Raw genomic sequence first — 9252 nt, 5'->3', positions numbered from 1 at the left:
AATAAAAAAATCTAAAATTTTGAGGCACCAAATTAAACATGATTAAACATTTGACGTTTTTGCAAAGTTTCAGCCACAAATAACATTCTAGGAACCCTCACCAAAAAAACAAAATCACTGCTCAAAAGTGCATATAAACTTTGAACAGTGATTTTGCTTTTTTGTTGAGGGCTCCTTGAATGTTATTTGTGGCTGAAACTTGGCAAGAACATCAATGTTTGATCATATTTGATGTCCCAAAGTTTCAGAATTTTTTTTATTTTGTTTCCAATTTTTTTTGAATTTACTGTTCATGGAGGGTGCAGGGGCACCCGGGTGTTCAGAGTCCTGTATTGATTCATATTGAAGCATCATGGGTGTTAATGATTAATAGTTATTGAAAGGTGGTGGAGTCCCATAGACGAACTGACCCGTCCCATGAACCTGTAATGAGTACTGGAAGGTCCGGATGGCAACATGCAATGTTAACAACATCCATGTGCCCTTTCAGTGAATGAACACACCTCCATGTCTCGCAGTCCCAGATCTGACCCCACAAGAAGCAAAACTCATGATTGCATAAATATTCTGTAAGTATGATAAAGGGCTAGTCTATTCTTTGGTGGAAATGCCATACCTTGGCAGTTCTGTCTTGTGAACCGGTGATCCAGTATAGCTTGTGACCTAGATTGAAGTAATCCAAACACACCACTGAATCTGAATGGCCAGACAGTATGTGCTTACATTCACCCGAATGCAGATTCCAAAACTGCAATTTCAAGCAAATACATGTATCACGAAAACTTGGAACGTCCAAAATGATGTTTAACGAATGCATGCATAGGAAATCTAAATAAACCTTTACTGTATTGCCTTGGGCACTGGCAAACAAATCGTTGTCCTTGGGGTGAAATGCAACTTGCTCCACAATTTCGCCTTTATCAAGCCAACTATTGGCATCAAATGTTTTTATCAATTGCCGGTCCTTTCCATAGTCCCACAGCAAAATTTTACCATCACGGGATGCTGACAGCACATATGGCTTAGTTGCATGGATAGCTAAAGACTTGATAGATGTTGAGTGTTCATGTAGAACATGGAGTCTATTTTGTGAATCACAACTGTACACGCAGAGGAGTCCACTAGTAAAACCAGCCAAAATCCATTGCTCGCGGGCTATAAATTTAGCCAAACTAACTGCAATGGAATAGATATCTAATGTTATATTGCCGAAATGTGCGATGACAAAAAGAAAAACATTAGATCAACGTGCTGGAAGTCAGAAGCATGCCTTCTCCCCCCTTCAACTCAACCAATTCCACTTCCTGCAGGTAGATATATGCACAGAAGTCAATTACTTCTTACATACAAGAAAATTAAGCATGGCAACTGAGCAAAACTGAGATGGTTAGCTGGAGTAGCCAAGATCGAACGAAGTGCTACTCGAAATCAACATATTAGCAGTACCGTATGAGTAGTAGTAATACCAGTTTAATGATTTGTTGATTTGTACATGTACACCAGCAAAAATCTACACATATGGTTGATATATATGCACAAGATTACCACGACATCACCATGCCAAGTGGTTGCCACACCAGATTGATGGACTCTGAGGTCACCACGCTCATGACCGTGCGCCGCCCATCAAGACCTGGAGTTAATAGGCCTTCTCCAACTTAGACGCCTTCAGTCCCCAACGTTCTCACCTCATCAGCAAGAATTCATGTGTGAAGGTGTTATTCATGTTTGATCTAATGAACAATCCATCTGAAAGACAGTACGAGGGAGAGCTTGGTCCCAATGGTAGGCAGTATGGTTACCGGGCTAAACGTATCATTGATGCCATGCCTGGTTCCTTAGGAGAAGCTCCAAATTAACCACTATGGCCTTCAAGGGATCCACCAGGATTAAACTTGTGCAAAAAGGTCTGGTCACGCAAACAATACCACGCTCATGGTCGCTTGGCCCAGCGGGAAATAGCCTCCCCGGCATTGAGCTATATCTGGTAGCATGGGGTAGTGAGTGCGTCTGACTTCTTAGAGGCAACAATTACGCAAGGATTAAATATATACCCCACCGGTTACTTAATCCCCCTAACCATGCAATACCAGTCAAAACACCCCCACCCCCCACCCCCCCAAAGATTTCGGTCACGTTACCCCCTCACCTCAAAAACCAGTTACTTAATCCCCCTAACTTTGACGTGTTGGCGAGGCAAGGTGGGAAAACGCCACTATGCCGGGCATTCCATCAAACGCTTCATGTGCATGGAGGCCAGCATCCACGTACATGTTGATCAACGCTTCCGCGCTTGTGCAAACACCGTTTTCGTATTACCAGATGGAGGACGCGCACACAGCTCCAACCCTATATCTTTGCTCGAGTACAACAACTTCAATGCATGAGCACGAGCAGCAAGTGGTCGGTGCCCATGTCTGCGCCCCCGCCCCTCGTCGTCTAGGTGTGTGCATTCAGCAAACACTGTGTCCCTCGCCACCGCGTTCTGCATGGTGTTTTCCTATCAGCAAACCCACTTAAGCATCAGCGGTATGGGAAAGGAAAGGAGCAGCACTGATGTAGCGAACTTGTTGAGGCTCTATATCTATATAGAATCTGTAATTATCTGCAGCAAATGAGTCCCTTTTCGGGATGCTGAATGATGGGCAGTGGACACTTCTAGTACAACGCTTCACACGCCCCTCAATGGATACTCTCACCTAGTCCAGTTCATGTGAGTAATCTGCGTTTAACTGAACATTGCAAGTATGCAATTTGCTTTGGTAAAGTGGGTTTGATGACATTTGCGATGTGTAAGAAGGAACATTAGGCAGCTGGTGTGACACATAAGAAGCAACTTGAAGCTGCTGTGACGGTGCATAACGGGCAGTACTGATAAGAGGTAACATGAGGCTACAGACCTGCAGTGACTATGCATAAGAGGCAACCTTCTACACCGGCGACTTGTTTGGAGGCCTCGGAGTTATGCGCAGATGACCATCCATGGGGATACTGTCCTTTTGGCGCATGACCGCGACGGCCTTGGTGGATACACAACTGATGGCGTCGATGTAGCGCTGCCCCGACTCATCGACGATGGGAGCGGCGAGGTGTGAACCAGAGCAAGACGCAACCGCCGCCTTGCTCCCGGAGCTGTTGGGCGCAGCCACGACCACCTTCCCATACTCCCAGACCTTACTGCCTTGGCGCTTGGGTTCCCCGTGTCTGTCGCCACATTGGGATCCTAGAAAAGCGAGGAAGAAGAAGGGTCTGTGTCTCCTTATAGCGTCCTGGTTTATTAGACTTACATGTGGGTCCTAGGATGAGTCAAAGAAGAAAGTATGGTCAGTGTGCCACGTGGCTGAAGTAACCCGCAAAACCAGCTTGGTGGCCTCTCAGGGGTTGTTTTGCCCGATATTGGAAAGCTGAGGGGATTAAGTAACCGGTTTTTGTGTTGAGGGGGTAATGTGGCCGAAATATGAAAGTTTAGGGGGGGGGGGGGGGGGGGAGGGGGGGGGGGGGTATACATTTAACTCAATTATAAAATGACGTGTTTCGTTCTACTGCGATGACAACAAGAGGTGGCGTGGATGGTCGCCAAAGCTGGAGGGGAAAGTTGGTTTGGGATATTATACCCAGTCCCCCAATCATTATGCTAGGGGTGGATTAACGAGCAGCTCGGCTCGTTAAGGTTAACAAGCAGAAAAACCTGCTCGGCTCGGTTTGTTTGAAGCTCGTTAAGCTCGTGAGCGCTCGTTAACAGATTATAATGTGTTAGGATCTAACGGTCCCCCCCGTGCCGCCCCCCCCCCCCCCCCCCCCCCCCCCAGTTGGTCGTCCTCGGCCAGCTGCCCAGATCTGACGGTAGCTCTACCGGATCTGGCCGAGATGCCTCCCGTCGGTTCGTCTCCAACCAGCAGGAGACTTTCATTGGTTATTTTTGGTTGGAGCCTTGGAGGTCATCTGGTCGTGAGGGGCATGGGCCTCTGTTGGCTTCGTTCCGTGTTGTGCCTACTTCGCCTCAACATTGGTCCTGGTGGGCTTTGTCCCCAATGCCTGCATGCAACCTCCTATTCCCCTAGGTTGGTGCTCGTCCCCTCATGGTCATCCCCTCCAGCTAATTGGTCTGGTGGTCTTGGTGCTCGGCGATGTTACGCCTAGTCTCATGCATGTGGTGCCATCTCAAGGCTGATGGTGGATTCGTCCCTTCGATGCTTGTGCTTCAGTTGCTACCGTTGTTATCGTCATGGTAGTTGAGTTGAGGTCGCGTTGGCTCTTGCGGTGGATGATTCTTGCTTTCTTGCCGTGTGGCGTACTACTGTTCTAAACTAGGCTGGGTTTGGTTTGGCCGTCTTCAGGTCGTGGATCGCCAAGTCTTGGGTTAGTGATCCTTCTGTTGTTTTAGTTTGTGTCGTGTCACTTGTATGTGGTCATGCCTTTCTTTTGCGTTGTATAAACTTCTTCTTAATGAATATACACGCAGCTCTCCCGCATTGAAAAAAAACCCTGGTTTGTGGTGCTGGTCAAGGTTTCATCAGGGAGGTTAACGAGTGAGGACACATGTAAGACAACAAGAGTAACGGGAAAAAAACTAGAGTGTTGGGGTACACACTCCAATAACTCCCACATACTCTTGGTATTCCGGTGACTTCGTAATCTGCGTAGCCAAAACTGATTCAGCAAGATGCGCCATACGGTAAGTGGGCAAAACCACCTTCCTGAACAAGCAGCTAAAGATTGCTTGAACAATATAGTAGAGGTTGGGGATGAAATAATCGGTTTTGAAGGTCAGCCGGCTAAGTTTTCTACTTTGATAAAACACGCTTTTATTGACTCATAATGTTGCATCAAGAGGATACAAGAAAACAAGGTCAGGTGGCTAAGTAGTCCGAGGACCTAATGTATAAAAATGCATCAAAATTTCCTGAGTACAACATTTGTTTCTGTTCTTATATACTGAAAATTTTGTATTGCTCGTAGAAAATTCTCAAGTGAGTTCGTTCACTTGCCTTTGCATGGTAGTTCATTTGGAAAAACTTGTCTCCTTGAGTAATGACCATCCTGTATCACAAGAGAAGAACTTTTCTTAATTAATGCAATCATAGTGCAAACAGAGAACTCAATTTCTGCACCAGCACGAGAAATGTATCCACTCACCATGGATCTGTTGGATGCACGTCTATTGTCGACACTGACTTTACTTTGGATATGGTCTATTCACAAACACCGGATAGAGATGGTCAGAAACATTTCAGAATTGGTTGGGCGTAGGTTGATACAAATGAAAACAGAGCAAAGTTCCCGCAAAAAGGGAAAAAAAGGCAAAGGTTGCACCCACCTTGAAGGCTACAAACACTATGGCCAGCTCCATGCGATGCACATTTCGGCCCCTCTTTGTTTTGAACAAATCATGTATGATATCTCTGGTCATAAAACTCTCCTCTACGACGGTGCTCTTCACAGTGAGCACCTTGGGTTCTAAGCTTTTGCGGGTTTTTTTGGAAAAGAATAAGTTACGAGAAGATCTAGCGTTGACTGTGATGACAGAACTCCTTTGCTCGGCAATATGGTGCACTTTGCTGTATTATTGTTATTTGAATTTATACTGAAAGCCACATGGTAATCAGTAACGTTGCATATCTTCAATGTACTTGACACGATTCGTGCAACGGAGAAGCGCAACTGGATGGGGTCAACCTTGATCAGCTCACTTGGGACAGTCGATGAGCTTATCTAAAACAAATCGATAAGTAAGTACTCAATTAGTGGGAGCAGGATAGACATGCAATTGAAGAACTTCGGCTTAATGTACATCATTATTTAGTTCCAACATGTTTACCTCATCAATGAAAAAAATGGAACTCTGACCATTATCACAACATTTATTAATGCCAGCTTTCAAGGCTCAGCAAAATGTAACTCTGACCACTAAATCAAGGGCACAGAAAACTGATAGCATTGACCATTTAAACGATCTACCCTTCCCTATTCCCTTCCTCTCCTTGCTCTATTCTTTCCTTTTCTCCCAGACCCATTCCGTCATCTCCTAGATCATGTGATCCGTACTGTTGGATTGGATTCAACTTTGGCAAGAGCTGCATCATGGGGCAACCACGAACAGTTTCTTGCGCAGGCACACCAAAGCGCAACTGGACAAGGCGCCGCCCAGGACCGGCGTGGCGCATCCGAGACGAACGTGGCAGGGAGCAGGAGGAGCTTCAATGTCGGTGGGGTCAGCTAGAGGCATCATCTAACAGAGGGTGCCACACCTGATCGAGGGTGCCACACCAGATCGCCGGCAGTCGGCGGTGCTTCTCCCTGCCGCCGGCGCGCCAGCCCATGTTTTTCTAGTTTCTTGTGTTGTACTAACACCAGTGAGTGGGCTCTTTTAGCACCACTGACATGCAAGTAACGACAGGAGCCAAAACGCGTTAGTGAAGGGTGTTTGCGGGCCGCCAATAGATGCTCACTCTGCTATAGTGCCTATTAAGTTTTAATTACCACATATTCGTAGATGCATTCAAGTATCACTTACTAGAGATGACACTAAGAAACATCTATAGTGCATAGCGCATTCTTCTGTTGTATCAAAATGATTTAAGCCCCAAGGAAAAGTTGCATTTGCTACGCAATATATGTCGATTCTATACTTGAGCGCCAGCTATACATTCAGTTAATCTAAATAATTTTTTCTCCCTTCTAGTTCCCTAAGAGCATCTAGGTGTATGGGGTGGTGCTTAGCTTTACACAGGTTCGTTTTTCCTTTCATAGATAGATATCATGGATGCTTACCTTTTAGTACGGCTGCTTAAGAGGTGCTGATGTACATAGCCCAAAAAGATAATTGCATTCTAGTAGATCAAACTTTTTTGTAGAATAAAAAAAAAACCTGCCCTGTGCATCAATTGATGCACACAACCATATATTATTAATTATTAACCAATGTCAAGCAAAGCCAAGCATAGATACCGACCAAAATTGGCATACAGAAACAAAAAGAAAAAGAAATCATGGCCAGCTTCTTGAACAGGCCTCGTGATAGTCATCTTCTCCAACATAGTTTGCTTAATGATGTCTGTACACTCTTATACTTCAAGCATCCATCCATAAACATCTAATGGTGTGGGTGTCCTAAAAGCAGTTGTTTTGGACATAGGCCTAGTCAAACTTTTACTACGAGTCTCTTTTTAATTATTTATATCAGTTACACAAACACAATAAGTATAGGTTTTCTAGGAGATTAAAAATAAGAAAATACACTTAGCAGACTGTGTACATGTCCAAAACAACAACTTCTGGAGAATTAAGGGGAGTAGTTTGTAAAAACACTTGGAGAATTGGGGGAGTAGTTTGTAAAAAAACTTAAGTCTGTCTGGCCAATTGGCCCCTCTTATCTGGTTCATACTCTTCTCTTCAAATTTATATAACCGACTTTTTATTGAAAAATAAATTTAATAGACTTTATTTAGTTATTAGAGAACTCACCTCTTCGCTCATTTGACATGTGTCTTTCGTGGAATCCATGACCGCGACGGTGTTCTCCGCACTGCGATCCTTGTCCTCCAGGTCTATTTCTAGCCGTGCTAATCCTTTGGTGCTCTGCACACCACCATATTTCCTGCCTTCCAGGTCTATATCTACCAGTACTAAAGCTTTTTCATTTCCAATCACGATCCTACAATAAATTAACATGTTGCACATTACTTGGAGTTTTATACTGGAGATAACTGATGCAGAGGCTTAATAGAGAACTCACATTTTCTAAAATATGTTTTTTCGACATTGAAATAAACAGGGCCAAACAGAGAACTAACGATTGTGCACATTAAACTATCTTTTCAGATGGTTTCCAAAACACCGATTTTTAGGTTTGACCATGAGTATATAGTGACTCAAATGGAATTTACCCCCTTTTTGTTTTACAAAAGAGTAGTTTATATGAAAAGTAATATAAAATATAGGGACCCGAATAGAATTTATCATAAAACTCATTTTGGGATATCTAGTAATTATTAATGAAGCATATTAGAAACAATTGTAGCTGTGTGGATATGAGGAGCGGGAGTACATACTCCCATGAGTGTAGAACTATAATAAACATCTACACCACCAAATCAATTTTATTCCATTTTTTAACATACTTTCCTACTATACACTTATTTTCTTGAAAACACATTGGTACAATAAAGATCAAGTTATTATCATAAACGACCCATATTGTTACGCAGAGGTCATACATATAAATATATGTGTAATAATTAAATGACTATTCATGCAAACAATAAGTCTAATAATGTTAGAACTCCACCAGCATCAAAAGATTGCAAGCCTTCAAAGGACTATTACAAGCGGCATTCAGAGGAGCAAAATCCAGAATTAAATATATTGAAAAGTGGAAGCTACACACTTAAAAGATTATGGAGTACATTACACAAAACTACCACAATCGGGGCTAGCGTAATGGATTGGTACCGCATCGTTTTCTTATCAAATCACTACCGCTTCCTGAGCATGGCATTACATATCGCATTGATAGCCGCTTGACCACGTTCCAACAGAAATAATAATTGGTGGGGCCCGTTAGTCGCTACTGACAGGGCACATGAGGCACACGCCACTCGTGGTAACAAGGACAAAATCATCTTGGTGCGGTGGCTTCGCTCAACCTATTCAATGCCGGAGCTGGCACAACCAATGAGTCGTTCCTAGCGGCGGTGGAAAACGGTGCGACGAGCACCACCGGGATTTGACTAGACATACGGTTCTCAGAGCCGTCAAACAACCATAGTGTGGGTGGCGGCAGCGGCGGGACGGGTCCCGTCAGAAGGTTCATGTGAAGGAGCACTGCGTTGAGCGGGACATCTGGGCTCGCTGCCCCAACAACTCACCGGAGTGGGGGTTGTTGATGAGGTAGAGCAGCTTAAGGTTGGGGAGTATAGCAGGAAGGCCGGCAGGGACGGGCCCATGAGCACGTTCGATTGGAAGCTGAGCATGCGCCTTCAGCGCGAGCAGGAGTGCTGCCAGGGCGCTCATGAGGTTGAGGCCCTCGAGGACGAGCTAGGTGACATGGCCAACAGTGTTGCACTATTGAAGAGTTTGGGCGCCGTGGAAGGGTGCCACGGCGGGCGGTTGAATGTGTCATGGGCTGCCTTGAGAGCAACAATCGTGTCTCCGTCGTTGGTGGCTCTGCCGACTATGGCCACAGTGTAACAGCCCAAGACCAGTTCCCTCGGGATCCACCGCCACCCCCAACCAGCAACCTCTAGCTCCCTC

The 9252-nt window shown here is 44.8% G+C and overlaps 1 pseudogene; it reads right to left on the bottom strand.

Annotated features, from left to right (window-relative positions):
- Positions 1–259: 259 nt before the first annotated feature.
- The window catches only part of LOC109755634 (uncharacterized), a 34977-nt pseudogene continuing 25984 nt past the window's right edge, over positions 260–9252 (bottom strand).

Source organism: Aegilops tauschii, chromosome 3 (assembly GCF_002575655.3).
Source record: "Aegilops tauschii subsp. strangulata cultivar AL8/78 chromosome 3, Aet v6.0, whole genome shotgun sequence".
NCBI classification, from domain to species: Eukaryota; Viridiplantae; Streptophyta; class Magnoliopsida; order Poales; family Poaceae; genus Aegilops; species Aegilops tauschii.
Note: the sequence above shows the minus strand (reverse complement) of the source record. Positions and strands in the feature narration are given on the sequence as shown.